Raw genomic sequence first — 17,890 nt, forward strand, 5'->3', positions numbered from 1 at the left:
CTTTTTGAAATAAGTCACTCGCCTATTAATACTCTATTTCCAGTGAAGGAAGATCATGATCTGAAACACAGGGATAAGTTTTGATACGTAAACGTTTGAGTGGATTACTTTTAATGATGATACAAATAGAGTTTGCAAAACGTTATCAAACGAGTTTCGTTCTCTAAAATTAGAATATAAATACATAGGTAAACGTCAACGAGACAACAATTAACCAACAACAGAAAAAAAAAATAAATAAAATAAAGACATATACTTGTAGAGGACAGCTTAAAGGTTTCGTAACAATTAATGATGTTAAGCTTTTAATCGCTCCTTGTTTATAAAAGTTGCGAATAATTTACAGATAAAAAGTGAACAAGTAAAAAAAGAGAGAAAAAAAAGAGAAAGAAGATAATACTAAGGGAGCATTCCAAAAACATACTAGGTCTAAAGAGACAGACTAGACAGCACCATGACCAAAAACAAAGTTCTAAAGAGACAGACTAGACAGCACCCTGACCAAAAACATAGGTCTAAAGAGACAGACTAGACAGCACCCTGACCAAACACATAGGTCTAAAGAGACAGACTAGACAGCACCCTGACCAAAAACATAGGTCTAAAGAAACAGACTAGACAGCACCCTGACTAAAAACATAGGTCTAAAGAGACAGACTAGACAGCACCCTGACCAAACACATAGGTCTAAAGAGACAGACTAGACAGCACCCTGACCAAAAACAAAGGTCTAAAGAGACAGACTAGACAGCACCCTGACCAAAAACAAAGGTCTAAAGAGACAGACTAGACAGCACCCTGACCAAACACATAGGTCTAAAGAGACAGACTAGACAGCACCCTGACCAAAAACATAGGTCTAAAGAAACAGACTAGACAGCACCCTGACTAAAAACATAGGTCTAAAGAGACAGACTAGACAGCACCCTGACCAAAAACAAAGGTCTAAAGAGACAGACTAGACAGCACCCTGACCAAAAACAAAGGTCTAAAGAGACAGACTAGACAGCACCCTGACCAAACACATAGGTCTAAAGAGACAGACTAGACAGCACCCTGACCAAAAACATAGGTCTAAAGAAACAGACTAGACAGCACCCTGACTAAAAACATAGGTCTAAAGAGACAGACTAGACAGCACCCTGACCAAAAACATAGGTCTAAAGAGACAGACTAGACAGCACCCTGACCAAAAACATAGGTCTAAAGAGACAGACTAGACAGCACCCTGACCAAAAACATAGGTCTAAAGAGACAGACTAGACAGCACCCTGACCAAAAACATGCCTAAAGAGACAGACTAGACAGCACCCTGACCAAAAACATAGGTCTAAAGAGACAGACTAGACAGCACCCTGACCAAAAACATAGGTCTAAAGAGACAGACTAGACAGCACCCTGACCAAAAACATAGGTCTAAAGAGACAGACTAGACAGCACCCTGACCAAAAACATAGGTCTAAAGAGACAGACTAGACAGCACCCTGACCAAAAACATAGGTCTAAAGAGACAGACTAGACAGCACCCTGACCAAAAACATAGGTCTAAAGAGACAGACTAGACAGCACCATGACCAAAAACATAGGTCTAAAGAGACAGACTAGACAGCACCATGACCAAAAACATAGGTCTAAAGAGACAGACTAGACAGCATCCTGACCAAAAACATAGGTCTAAAGAGACAAACTAGACAGCACCCTGACCAAAAATATAGGTCTAAAGAGACAGACTAGACAGCACCCTGACCAAAAACATAGATCTAAAGAGACAGACTAGACAGCACCCTGACCAAAAACATAGGTCTAAAGAGACAGACTAGACAGCACCCTGACCAAAAACATAGGTCTAAAGAGACAGACTAGACAGCACCCTGACCAAAAACATAGGTCTAAAGAGACAGACTAGACAGCACCCTGACCAAAAACATAGGTCTAAAGAGACAGACTAGACAGCACCATGACCAAAAACATAGGTCTAAAGAGACAGACTAGACAGCACCATGACCAAAAACATAGGTCTAAAGAGACAGACTAGACAGCATCCTGACCAAAAACATAGGTCTAAAGAGACAAACTAGACAGCACCCTGACCAAAAATATAGGTCTAAAGAGACAGACTAGACAGCACCCTGACCAAAAACATAGATCTAAAGAGACAGACTAGACAGCACCCTGACCAAAAACATAGGTCTAAAGAGACAGACTAGACAGCACCCTGACCAAAAACATAGGTCTAAAGAGACAGACTAGACAGCACCCTGACCAAAAACATACGTCTAAAGAGACAGACTAGACAGCACCCTGACCAAAAACAAAGTTCTAAAGAGACAGACTAGACAGCACCATGACCAAAAACATAGATCTAAAGAGACAGACTAGACAGCACCATGACCAAAAACATAGGTCTAAAGAGACAGACTAGACAGCACCATGACCAAAAACAAAGGTCTAAAGAGACAGACTAGACAGCACCATGACCAAAAACATAGGTCTAAAGAGACAGACTAGACAGCACCATGACCAAAAACAAAGGTCTAAAGAGACAGACTAGACAGCACCCTGACCAAAAACATAGGTCTAAAGAGACAGACTAGACAGCACCATGACCAAAAACATAGGTCTAAAGAGACAGACTAGACAGCACCATGACCAAAAACAAAGGTCTAAAGAGACAGACTAGACAGCACCCTGACCAAAAACAAAGGTCTAAAGAGACAGACTAGACAGCACCATGACCAAAAACAAAGGTCTAAAGAGACAGACTAGACAGCACCATGACCAAAAACATAGGTCTAAAGAGACAGACTAGACAGCACCATGACCAAAAACATAGGCCTAAAGAGACAGACTAGACAGCACCCTGACCAAAAACATAGGTCTAAAGAGACAGACTAGACAGCACCCTGACCAAAAACATAGGTCTAAAGAGACAGACTAGACAGCACCCTGACCAAAAACATAGGTCTAAAGAGACAGACTAGACAGCACCCTGACCAAAAACAAAGGTCTAAAGAGACAGACTAGACAGCACCATGACCAAAAACATAGGTCTAAAGAGACAGACTAGACAGCACCATGACCAAAAACAAAGGTCTAAAGAGACAGACTAGACAGCACCCTGACCAAAAACATAGGTCTAAAGAGACAGACTAGACAGCACCCTGACCAAAAACAAAGGTCTAAAGAGACAGACTAGACAGCACCATGACCAAAAACATAGGTCTAAAGAGACAGACTAGACAGCACCATGACCAAAAACAAAGGTCTAAAGAGACAGACTAGACAGCACCCTGACCAAAAACAAAGGTCTAAAGAGACAGACTAGACAGCACCATGACCAAAAACATAGGTCTAAAGAGACAGACTAGACAGCACCATGACCAAAAACAAAGGTCTAAAGAGACAGACTAGACAGCACCCTGACCAAAAACATAGGTCTAAAGAGACAGACTAGACAGCACCATGACCAAAAACATAGGCATAAAGAGACAGACTAGACAGCACCCTGACCAAAAACATAGGTCTAAAGAGACAGACTAGACAGCACCCTGACCAAAAACATAGGTCTAAAGAGACAGACTAGACAGCACCCTGACCAAAAACATAGGTCTAAAGAGACAGACTAGACAGCACCATGACCAAAAACATAGGTCTAAAGAGACAGACTAGACAGCACCCTGACCAAAAACATAGGTCTAAAGAGACAGACTAGACAGCACCCTGACCAAAAACATAGGTCTAAAGAGACAGACTAGACAGCACCATGACCAAAAACATAGATCTAAAGAGACAGACTAGACAGCACCATGACCAAAAACATAGGTCTAAAGAGACAGACTAGACAGCACCATGACCAAAACATAGGTCTAAAGAGACAGACTAGACAGCACCATGACCAAAAACATAGGTCTAAAGAGACAGACTAGACAGCACCATGACCAAAAACATAGGTCTAAAGAGACAGACTAGACAGCACCGTGACCAAACACATAGGTCTAAAGAGACAGACTAGACAGCACCCTGACCAAAAACATAGGTCTAAAGAGACAGACTAGACAGCACCCTGACCAAAAACATACGTCTAAAGAGACAGACTAGACAGCACCCTGACCAAAAACATAGGTCTAAAGAGACAGACTAGACAGCACCCTGACCAAAAACATAGGTCTAAAGAGACAGACTAGGCAGCACCCTGACCAAAAACATAGATCTTAAGAGACAGACTAGACAGCACCCTGACCAAAAACATAGGTCTAAAGAGACAGACTAGACAGGACCCTGACCAAACACATAGGCCTAAAGAGACAGACTAGACAGCACCCTGACCAAACACATAGGTCTAAAGAGACAGACTAGACAGCACCCTGACCAAACACATAGGTCTAAAGAGACAGACTAGACAGCACCGTGACCAAACACATAGGTCTAAAGAGACAGACTAGACAGCACCCTGACCAAACACATAGGTCTAAAGAGACAGACTAGACAGCACCCTGACCAAACACATAGGTCTTAAGAGACAGACTAGACAGCACCCTGACCAAACACATAGGTCTTAAGAGACAGACTAGACAGCACCCTGACCAAAAAACATAGGTCTAAAGAGACAGACTAGACAGCACCCTGACCAAAAACATAGGTCTAAAGAGACAGACTAGACAGCACCCTGACCAAAAACATAGGTCTAAAGAGACAGACTAGACAGCACCCTGACCAAAAACATAGGTCTAAAGAGACAGACTAGACAGCACCCTGACCAAAAACATAGGTCTAAAGAGACAGACTAGACAGCACCCTGACCAAAAAACATAGGTCTAAAGAGACAGACTAGACAGCACCATGACCAAAAACATAGGTCTAAAGAGACAGACTAGACAGCACCCTGACCAAAAACATAGGTCTAAAGAGACAGACTAGACGGCACCCTGACCAAAAACATAGGTCTAAAGAGACAGACTAGACAGCACCCTGACCAAAAACATAGGTCTAAAGAGACAGACTAGACAGCACCCTGACCAAAAACATAGGTCTAAAGAGACAGACTAGACAGCACCCTGACCAAAAACATAGGTCTAAAGAGACAGACTAGACAGCACCATGACCAAAAACATAGGTCTAAAGAGACAGACTAGACAGCACCATGACCAAAAACATAGGTCTAAAGAGACAGACTAGACAGCATCCTGACCAAAAACATAGGTCTAAAGAGACAAACTAGACAGCACCCTGACCAAAAATATAGGTCTAAAGAGACAGACTAGACAGCACCCTGACCAAAAACATAGATCTAAAGAGACAGACTAGACAGCACCCTGACCAAAAACATAGGTCTAAAGAGACAGACTAGACAGCACCCTGACCAAAAACATAGGTCTAAAGAGACAGACTAGACAGCACCCTGACCAAAAACATAGGTCTAAAGAGACAGACTAGACAGCACCCTGACCAAAAACATAGGTCTAAAGAGACAGACTAGACAGCACCATGACCAAAAACATAGGTCTAAAGAGACAGACTAGACAGCACCATGACCAAAAACATAGGTCTAAAGAGACAGACTAGACAGCATCCTGACCAAAAACATAGGTCTAAAGAGACAAACTAGACAGCACCCTGACCAAAAATATAGGTCTAAAGAGACAGACTAGACAGCACCCTGACCAAAAACATAGATCTAAAGAGACAGACTAGACAGCACCCTGACCAAAAACATAGGTCTAAAGAGACAGACTAGACAGCACCCTGACCAAAAACATAGGTCTAAAGAGACAGACTAGACAGCACCCTGACCAAAAACATACGTCTAAAGAGACAGACTAGACAGCACCCTGACCAAAAACAAAGTTCTAAAGAGACAGACTAGACAGCACCATGACCAAAAACATAGATCTAAAGAGACAGACTAGACAGCACCATGACCAAAAACATAGGTCTAAAGAGACAGACTAGACAGCACCATGACCAAAAACAAAGGTCTAAAGAGACAGACTAGACAGCACCATGACCAAAAACATAGGTCTAAAGAGACAGACTAGACAGCACCATGACCAAAAACAAAGGTCTAAAGAGACAGACTAGACAGCACCCTGACCAAAAACATAGGTCTAAAGAGACAGACTAGACAGCACCATGACCAAAAACATAGGTCTAAAGAGACAGACTAGACAGCACCATGACCAAAAACAAAGGTCTAAAGAGACAGACTAGACAGCACCCTGACCAAAAACAAAGGTCTAAAGAGACAGACTAGACAGCACCATGACCAAAAACAAAGGTCTAAAGAGACAGACTAGACAGCACCATGACCAAAAACATAGGTCTAAAGAGACAGACTAGACAGCACCATGACCAAAAACATAGGCCTAAAGAGACAGACTAGACAGCACCCTGACCAAAAACATAGGTCTAAAGAGACAGACTAGACAGCACCCTGACCAAAAACATAGGTCTAAAGAGACAGACTAGACAGCACCCTGACCAAAAACATAGGTCTAAAGAGACAGACTAGACAGCACCCTGACCAAAAACAAAGGTCTAAAGAGACAGACTAGACAGCACCATGACCAAAAACATAGGTCTAAAGAGACAGACTAGACAGCACCATGACCAAAAACAAAGGTCTAAAGAGACAGACTAGACAGCACCCTGACCAAAAACATAGGTCTAAAGAGACAGACTAGACAGCACCATGACCAAAAACATAGGTCTAAAGAGACAGACTAGACAGCACCATGACCAAAAACAAAGGTCTAAAGAGACAGACTAGACAGCACCCTGACCAAAAACAAAGGTCTAAAGAGACAGACTAGACAGCACCATGACCAAAAACAAAGGTCTAAAGAGACAGACTAGACAGCACCATGACCAAAAACATAGGTCTAAAGAGACAGACTAGACAGCACCATGACCAAAAACATAGGCCTAAAGAGACAGACTAGACAGCACCCTGACCAAAAACATAGGTCTAAAGAGACAGACTAGACAGCACCCTGACCAAAAACATAGGTCTAAAGAGACAGACTAGACAGCACCCTGACCAAAAACATAGGTCTAAAGAGACAGACTAGACAGCACCCTGACCAAAAACAAAGGTCTAAAGAGACAGACTAGACAGCACCATGACCAAAAACATAGGTCTAAAGAGACAGACTAGACAGCACCATGACCAAAAACAAAGGTCTAAAGAGACAGACTAGACAGCACCCTGACCAAAAACATAGGTCTAAAGAGACAGACTAGACAGCACCCTGACCAAAAACAAAGGTCTAAAGAGACAGACTAGACAGCACCATGACCAAAAACATAGGTCTAAAGAGACAGACTAGACAGCACCATGACCAAAAACAAAGGTCTAAAGAGACAGACTAGACAGCACCCTGACCAAAAACAAAGGTCTAAAGAGACAGACTAGACAGCACCATGACCAAAAACATAGGTCTAAAGAGACAGACTAGACAGCACCATGACCAAAAACAAAGGTCTAAAGAGACAGACTAGACAGCACCCTGACCAAAAACATAGGTCTAAAGAGACAGACTAGACAGCACCATGACCAAAAACATAGGCCTAAAGAGACAGACTAGACAGCACCCTGACCAAAAACATAGGTCTAAAGAGACAGACTAGACAGCACCCTGACCAAAAACATAGGTCTAAAGAGACAGACTAGACAGCACCCTGACCAAAAACATAGGTCTAAAGAGACAGACTAGACAGCACCATGACCAAAAACATAGGTCTAAAGAGACAGACTAGACAGCACCCTGACCAAAAACATAGGTCTAAAGAGACAGACTAGACAGCACCCTGACCAAAAACATAGGTCTAAAGAGACAGACTAGACAGCACCATGACCAAAAACATAGATCTAAAGAGACAGACTAGACAGCACCATGACCAAAAACATAGGTCTAAAGAGACAGACTAGACAGCACCATGACCAAAACATAGGTCTAAAGAGACAGACTAGACAGCACCATGACCAAAAACATAGGTCTAAAGAGACAGACTAGACAGCACCATGACCAAAAACATAGGTCTAAAGAGACAGACTAGACAGCACCGTGACCAAACACATAGGTCTAAAGAGACAGACTAGACAGCACCCTGACCAAAAACATAGGTCTAAAGAGACAGACTAGACAGCACCCTGACCAAAAACATACGTCTAAAGAGACAGACTAGACAGCACCCTGACCAAAAACATAGGTCTAAAGAGACAGACTAGACAGCACCCTGACCAAAAACATAGGTCTAAAGAGACAGACTAGGCAGCACCCTGACCAAAAACATAGATCTTAAGAGACAGACTAGACAGCACCCTGACCAAAAACATAGGTCTAAAGAGACAGACTAGACAGGACCCTGACCAAACACATAGGCCTAAAGAGACAGACTAGACAGCACCCTGACCAAACACATAGGTCTAAAGAGACAGACTAGACAGCACCCTGACCAAACACATAGGTCTAAAGAGACAGACTAGACAGCACCGTGACCAAACACATAGGTCTAAAGAGACAGACTAGACAGCACCCTGACCAAACACATAGGTCTAAAGAGACAGACTAGACAGCACCCTGACCAAACACATAGGTCTTAAGAGACAGACTAGACAGCACCCTGACCAAACACATAGGTCTTAAGAGACAGACTAGACAGCACCCTGACCAAAAAACATAGGTCTAAAGAGACAGACTAGACAGCACCCTGACCAAAAACATAGGTCTAAAGAGACAGACTAGACAGCACCCTGACCAAAAACATAGGTCTAAAGAGACAGACTAGACAGCACCCTGACCAAAAACATAGGTCTAAAGAGACAGACTAGACAGCACCCTGACCAAAAACATAGGTCTAAAGAGACAGACTAGACAGCACCCTGACCAAAAAACATAGGTCTAAAGAGACAGACTAGACAGCACCATGACCAAAAACATAGGTCTAAAGAGACAGACTAGACAGCACCCTGACCAAAAACATAGGTCTAAAGAGACAGACTAGACGGCACCCTGACCAAAAACATAGGTCTAAAGAGACAGACTAGACAGCACCCTGACCAAAAACATAGGTCTAAAGAGACAGACTAGACAGCACCCTGACCAAAAACATAGGTCTAAAGAGACAGACTAGACAGCACCCTGACCAAAAACATAGGTCTAAAGAGACAGACTAGACAGCACCATGACCAAAAACATAGGTCTAAAGAGACAGACTAGACAGCACCATGACCAAAAACATAGGTCTAAAGAGACAGACTAGACAGCATCCTGACCAAAAACATAGGTCTAAAGAGACAAACTAGACAGCACCCTGACCAAAAATATAGGTCTAAAGAGACAGACTAGACAGCACCCTGACCAAAAACATAGATCTAAAGAGACAGACTAGACAGCACCCTGACCAAAAACATAGGTCTAAAGAGACAGACTAGACAGCACCCTGACCAAAAACATAGGTCTAAAGAGACAGACTAGACAGCACCCTGACCAAAAACATAGGTCTAAAGAGACAGACTAGACAGCACCCTGACCAAAAACATAGGTCTAAAGAGACAGACTAGACAGCACCATGACCAAAAACATAGGTCTAAAGAGACAGACTAGACAGCACCATGACCAAAAACATAGGTCTAAAGAGACAGACTAGACAGCATCCTGACCAAAAACATAGGTCTAAAGAGACAAACTAGACAGCACCCTGACCAAAAATATAGGTCTAAAGAGACAGACTAGACAGCACCCTGACCAAAAACATAGATCTAAAGAGACAGACTAGACAGCACCCTGACCAAAAACATAGGTCTAAAGAGACAGACTAGACAGCACCCTGACCAAAAACATAGGTCTAAAGAGACAGACTAGACAGCACCCTGACCAAAAACATACGTCTAAAGAGACAGACTAGACAGCACCCTGACCAAAAACAAAGTTCTAAAGAGACAGACTAGACAGCACCATGACCAAAAACATAGATCTAAAGAGACAGACTAGACAGCACCATGACCAAAAACATAGGTCTAAAGAGACAGACTAGACAGCACCATGACCAAAAACAAAGGTCTAAAGAGACAGACTAGACAGCACCATGACCAAAAACATAGGTCTAAAGAGACAGACTAGACAGCACCATGACCAAAAACAAAGGTCTAAAGAGACAGACTAGACAGCACCCTGACCAAAAACATAGGTCTAAAGAGACAGACTAGACAGCACCATGACCAAAAACAAAGGTCTAAAGAGACAGACTAGACAGCACCCTGACCAAAAACAAAGGTCTAAAGAGACAGACTAGACAGCACCATGACCAAAAACAAAGGTCTAAAGAGACAGACTAGACAGCACCATGACCAAAAACATAGGTCTAAAGAGACAGACTAGACAGCACCATGACCAAAAACATAGGCCTAAAGAGACAGACTAGACAGCACCCTGACCAAAAACATAGGTCTAAAGAGACAGACTAGACAGCACCCTGACCAAAAACATAGGTCTAAAGAGACAGACTAGACAGCACCCTGACCAAAAACATAGGTCTAAAGAGACAGACTAGACAGCACCCTGACCAAAAACAAAGGTCTAAAGAGACAGACTAGACAGCACCATGACCAAAAACATAGGTCTAAAGAGACAGACTAGACAGCACCATGACCAAAAACAAAGGTCTAAAGAGACAGACTAGACAGCACCCTGACCAAAAACATAGGTCTAAAGAGACAGACTAGACAGCACCCTGACCAAAAACATAGGTCTAAAGAGACAGACTAGACAGCACCCTGACCAAAAACATAGGTCTAAAGAGACAGACTAGACAGCACCATGACCAAAAACATAGGTCTAAAGAGACAGACTAGACAGCACCCTGACCAAAAACATAGGTCTAAAGAGACAGACTAGACAGCACCCTGACCAAAAACATAGGTCTAAAGAGACAGACTAGACAGCACCATGACCAAAAACATAGATCTAAAGAGACAGACTAGACAGCACCATGACCAAAAACATAGGTCTAAAGAGACAGACTAGACAGCACCATGACCAAAACATAGGTCTAAAGAGACAGACTAGACAGCACCATGACCAAAAACATAGGTCTAAAGAGACAGACTAGACAGCACCATGACCAAAAACATAGGTCTAAAGAGACAGACTAGACAGCACCGTGACCAAACACATAGGTCTAAAGAGACAGACTAGACAGCACCCTGACCAAAAACATAGGTCTAAAGAGACAGACTAGACAGCACCCTGACCAAAAACATACGTCTAAAGAGACAGACTAGACAGCACCCTGACCAAAAACATAGGTCTAAAGAGACAGACTAGACAGCACCCTGACCAAAAACATAGGTCTAAAGAGACAGACTAGGCAGCACCCTGACCAAAAACATAGATCTTAAGAGACAGACTAGACAGCACCCTGACCAAAAACATAGGTCTAAAGAGACAGACTAGACAGGACCCTGACCAAACACATAGGCCTAAAGAGACAGACTAGACAGCACCCTGACCAAACACATAGGTCTAAAGAGACAGACTAGACAGCACCCTGACCAAACACATAGGTCTAAAGAGACAGACTAGACAGCACCGTGACCAAACACATAGGTCTAAAGAGACAGACTAGACAGCACCCTGACCAAACACATAGGTCTAAAGAGACAGACTAGACAGCACCCTGACCAAACACATAGGTCTTAAGAGACAGACTAGACAGCACCCTGACCAAACACATAGGTCTTAAGAGACAGACTAGACAGCACCCTGACCAAAAAACATAGGTCTAAAGAGACAGACTAGACAGCACCCTGACCAAAAACATAGGTCTAAAGAGACAGACTAGACAGCACCCTGACCAAAAACATAGGTCTAAAGAGACAGACTAGACAGCACCCTGACCAAAAACATAGGTCTAAAGAGACAGACTAGACAGCACCCTGACCAAAAACATAGGTCTAAAGAGACAGACTAGACAGCACCCTGACCAAAAAACATAGGTCTAAAGAGACAGACTAGACAGCACCATGACCAAAAACATAGGTCTAAAGAGACAGACTAGACAGCACCCTGACCAAAAACATAGGTCTAAAGAGACAGACTAGACGGCACCCTGACCAAAAACATAGGTCTAAAGAGACAGACTAGACAGCACCCTGACCAAAAACATAGGTCTAAAGAGACAGACTAGACAGCACCCTGACCAAAAACATAGGTCTAAAGAGACAGACTAGACAGCACCCTGACCAAAAACATAGGTCTAAAGAGACAGACTAGACATCACCCTGACCAAAAACATAGGTCTAAAGAGACAGACTAGACATCACCCTGACCAAAAACATAGGTCTAAAGAGACAGACTAGACATCACCCTGACCAAAAACATAGGTCTAAAGAGACAGACTAGACATCACCCTGACCAAAAACATGTCTAAAGAGACAGACTAGACATCACCCTGACCAAAAACATAGGTCTAAAGAGACAGACTAGACATCACCCTGACCAAAAACATAGGTCTAAAGAGACAGACTAGACATCACCCTGACCAAAAACATGTCTAAAGAGACAGACTAGACATCACCCTGACCAAAAACATAGGTCTAAAGAGACAGACTAGACATCACCCTGACCAAAAACATAGGTCTAAAGAGACAGACTAGACATCACCCTGACCAAAAACATAGGTCTAAAGAGACAGACTAGACATCACCCTGACCAAAAACATAGGTCTAAAGAGACAGACTAGACAGCACCCTGACCAAAAACATAGGTCTAAAGAGACAGACTAGACATCACCCTGACCAAAAACATAGGTCTAAAGAGACAGACTAGACATCACCCTGACCAAAAACATAGGTCTAAAGAGACAGACTAGACAGCACCCTGACCAAAAACATAGGTCTAAAGAGACAGACTAGACAGCACCCTGACCAAAAACATAGGTCTTAAGAGACAGACTAGACAGCACCCTGACCAAAAACATAGGTCTAAAGAGACAGACTAGACATCACCCTGACCAAAAACATAGGTCTAAAGAGACAGACTAGACAGCACCCTGACCAAAAACATAGGTCTAAAGAGACAGACTAGACATCACCCTGACCAAAAACATAGGTCTAAAGAGACAGACTAGACATCACCCTGACCAAAAACATAGGTCTAAAGAGACAGACTAGACAGCACCCTGACCAAAAACATAGGTCTAAAGAGACAGACTAGACATCACCCTGACCAAAAACATAGGTCTAAAGAGACAGACTAGACATCACCCTGACCAAAAACATAGGTCTAAAGAGACAGACTAGACATCACCCTGACCAAAAACATGTCTAAAGAGACAGACTAGACATCACCCTGACCAAAAACATAGGTCTAAAGAGACAGACTAGACATCACCCTGACCAAAAACATAGGTCTAAAGAGACAGACTAGACATCACCCTGACCAAAAACATGTCTAAAGAGACAGACTAGACATCACCCTGACCAAAAACATAGGTCTAAAGAGACAGACTAGACATCACCCTGACCAAACACATAGGTCTAAAGAGACAGACTAGACAGCACCCTGACCAAAAACATGTCTAAAGAGACAGACTAGACATCACCCTGACCAAAAACATAGGTCTAAAGAGACAGACTAGACATCACCCTGACCAAAAACATGTCTAAAGAGACAGACTAGACATCACCCTGACCAAAAACATAGGTCTAAAGAGACAGACTAGACATCACCCTGACCAAAAACATAGGTCTAAAGAGACAGACTAGACATCACCCTGACCAAAAACATAGGTCTAAAGAGACAGACTAGACAGCACCCTGACCAAAAACATAGGTCTAAAGAGACAGACTAGACAGCACCCTGACCAAAAACATAGGTCTAAAGAGACAGACTAGACAGCACCCTGACCAAAAACATAGGTCTAAAGAGACAGACTAGACAGCACCATGACCAAAAACATAGGTCTAAAGAGACAGACTAGACAGCACCCTGACCAAAAACATAGGTCTAAAGAGACAGACTAGACAGCACCCTGACCAAAAACATAGGTCTTAAGAGACAGACTAGACAGCACCCTGACCAAAAACAAAAGCGACAAAAGGAAAACCAACAATAGCAGAACATTATATGGGGACGAAGTCCCCTTTTACAATAGAAATTCATAAATTTAACAAAACACGCTAAAGAACATACAATACAAAAAAAGTAGTGTTACTTTTTTACCAGGACATATTTTTGTTAATCTATAATTAAAAGCGCCTTTGCTTAAAAAGGGCACATATCGTAAAGATAAAGGTTTCAGCGTTATCAGGGAATTTGATATAATAAAATGTAAACCACTTGATTTCGCGACTTTCGTGAATAGAAAAATAACGTAAATATGAAAAACTTAGAACCTTCCTCATTAAACTACATCAAGTTAATCAGAAAATCGCGAAATTAAATAGCCTCAAAGTGTTATAGAAAAGGTACATGTAAAACGCGAAATAAAGTATCCATAAAAAAAGTTTGTTTACAGTAATAACACTTGATTTCCCAGTGTCCATGGGTTGTTGAGTCTCCTCTCTGTATTGGATTTGAGGCGGAAAGCTTTTTTAATATTATCCTCATTACGGCTGATGAAAACATAATCATTAAATAATTCCGTATATGTATATGTCGTGTACAAGTTATAACATATACAAAAGTTATTACATGTACACAATTTTCTTAAAATCATTATTGTGGTATCTAGTTAAAGAAATGTGTCCAAAAACAGACAAATCAGACATTTTGTGTTAGGTTACTGCTCCTAAATTGTTAATTTTGAGGAAATCTTGCAGTTTTTATTATTATCCTAGATATTATTTAGATAATAAACAAACTGTAAGCAGCAATAATGTTCAGCAACGTACGATCTACAAATAAGTCAACATGACTAAAATTGTCAATTAATCCCTTAAGGAGTTAATGTCATACATAGTCAAATTTTAACAATTTTTTTTAAATGTTTGTAATCTTTTACGAAAATCTTCTCCCTTTAATCATCGTGGGCTGGCTAAATAGAATTAAACTTAGCCAATTTTTAATCGGGAATCTTGATTGAAAAATATATCCGATGACCCTGTCACCCAATCAACATAGCCGCCATGGCAGTAAAATTAGAACATAGATGTTTTACTATAGAAGTCTATTTGTGTCTTTTTGTGTCGGGATGTATAAGTATCTAGCCACGTCCACTTGTATTTTTGTCCATCTGATGAGTTAAGCCTTTTTCAACTGATTTTTATAGTTCGTTCTTATGTTGTACTGTTATACCACTGTCTCGGGTTTAGGGGGGGGGGGGGGGGGTGGATCCCGCTAACATGTTTAACCCCGCCACATTATTTATGTATGTGCCTGTCCCAAGCCAGGAGCCTGTAATTCAGTGGTTGTCGTTTGTTTTTTGTGTTACATATTTGTTTTTCGTTCATTTTTTTTACATAAAAAAGGCCGTTAGTTTTCTCGTTTGAATTGTTTTACATTGTCTTATCGGGGGCTTTTATAGCTGACTATGCGGTATGGGCTTTACTCATTGTTGAAGGCCGTACGGTGACCTATAGTTGTTAATGTCTGTTTCATATTGGTCTTTTGTGGATAGTTGTCTCATTGGCAATCATACCACATCTTCTTTTTTATATTGAAAAATTCAAACAAAAAAACGACTGTTGTAATATTTCAATGGGATGACCTGCTTTTATTTTAACAACTGAGTCAAATTAAACCCAACTTGCGTGAATCATTATTAGGCTATCTTTTACTATTTATTATGATTGTAACATTATTTTACAAGATGATACAAAAACCACAGTAGATACAGGTGAGCGACACAGGCTCTTGGGAGCATCTAGTTCTAGTGGTGGTATGTAATGAAAAAGAAAACAGGACCATTCCGGAAAATTTATGACATATAGAACTTCGTATCTAACAAAGCATTGCTGTTTTGCCTAATGTCATCATAATATTTGAACATGTCATACATTATGTAATGTCGTCTATGACATGATGAGAAAAACAATATGAATATCAAATATTTACACTTTACTGTCCCGACAAATGTAAACAACTTTTGAATCGGAAATAGCAATATTGTAAGGAAGGTTTTTATATTGTAAGATTCAAGTATTTACTATGTTAAAAAGTACAGTAAATTAGATATTCCATTCGATATTCAGGCTTTTATCGATAGCAGCAGAGACTGATATTGTACTTAACCGCCAATTTCATCATATGACAAAAACATCTAAAGATAAGAACATACTCATGAATAAATTAACTTTGATGGGCATTTTTCTCATTTACAATTTATATTGTTCAAACGGGGCGTTTGTCCGTTTTAGTAAAAAGAGTGACAATAAGTTGGCTTCAAGTCTTCATTTTGCAATCTTGTAAAATCTGTAGGTTATTCAATGTGACGGATGTGTTGAGCGATTGATTGTATTGCAATCTATATATGTTTCCCACGTAGTTATTGACAGTAAAACAGTCTAGATGATATATGATTACAACAGGGGATGATTCAGGAGATCAACATTTATAATACAATTTCAAAATTTATTGTCGTAAAAGAAACTTAAAAACTTTTGCAAATAATTGAGTCTACAAGTACAATATATAACTGAGTTTCTGTGGTTTTTATACGACTGCAAAAATTGAAAAATTTTTCGTCGTATATTGGTATCACGTCAGTGGCGGATGCAGGTATTTTCGAAAGGGGGGGTGCTAGCCCAGGGCAAAGGGGGGGTGCAGGGGGGTGCAAACATATGTCCCGATTCAAATGCATTGATCGCCAAAATAAAGGGGGGGTGCGGACCCCCGGAACCCCCCCTCTGGATCCGCCACTGCACGTTGGCGTCGTCGTCTGCGTCGTCGTCGTCGTTGTCGTCCGAATACTTTTAGTTTTCGCACTCTAACTTTAGTAAAAGTGAATAGAAATCTATGAAATTTTAACACAAGGTTTATGACCACAAAAGGAAGGTTGGGATTGATTTTGGGAGTTTTGGTCCCTATATTTTAGGAATTAGGGGCCAAAAAGGGCCCAAATAAGCATTTTCTTAGTTTTCGCACTATAACTTTAGTTTAAGTAAATAGAAATCTATGAAATTTTGACACAAGGTTTATGACCACAAAAGGAAGGTTGGGATTGATTTTGGGAGTTTTGGTCCCAGCATTTTAGGAATTAGGGGCCAAAAAGGGCCCAAATAAGCATTTTCTTAGTTTTCGCACTATAACTTTAGTTTAAGTAAATAGAAATTTTAGATATGCTGAATCTAAAAATGTACTCAATTTGTTTATTATTGGCCCAATTTTCAAGTTGGTCCAAATCGGGGTCCAAAATTAAACTTTGTTTGATTTCATCAAAAATTGAATAATTGGGGTTCTTTGATATGCCAAATCTAACTGTGTATGTAGATTCTTAATTTTTGGTCCCGTTTTCAAATTGTTCTACATTAAAGTCCAAAGGGTCCAAAATTAAACTAAGTTTGATTTTAACAAAATTTGAATTCTTGGGCTTTTTTGATATGCTGAATCTAAACATGTACTTAGATTTTTGATTATGGGCCCAGTTTTCAAGTTGGTTCAAATCAGGATCCAAAATTATTATATTAAGTATTGTGCCATAGCAAGAAATTTTCAATTGCGCAGTATTCAGCAATAGCAAGAAATCTTCAATTGCACAGTATTGTGCAATAGCAAGAAATTTTCAATTGCACAGTATTGCACAATAGCAAGAAATCTTCAATTGCACAGTATTTTGCAATAGCAAATATTTTTAATTGCACAGTATTGCGCAATAGCAAGAAATATCTAATTGCAATTTCAATTGGAGTTATCTTTCTTTGTCCAGAATAGTAGTTGAATCAACTTAAATC

The sequence above is a fragment of the Mytilus galloprovincialis genome, chromosome 11 (genome assembly GCF_965363235.1).
Source record: "Mytilus galloprovincialis chromosome 11, xbMytGall1.hap1.1, whole genome shotgun sequence".
Classification (NCBI taxonomy): Eukaryota; Metazoa; Mollusca; class Bivalvia; order Mytilida; family Mytilidae; genus Mytilus; species Mytilus galloprovincialis.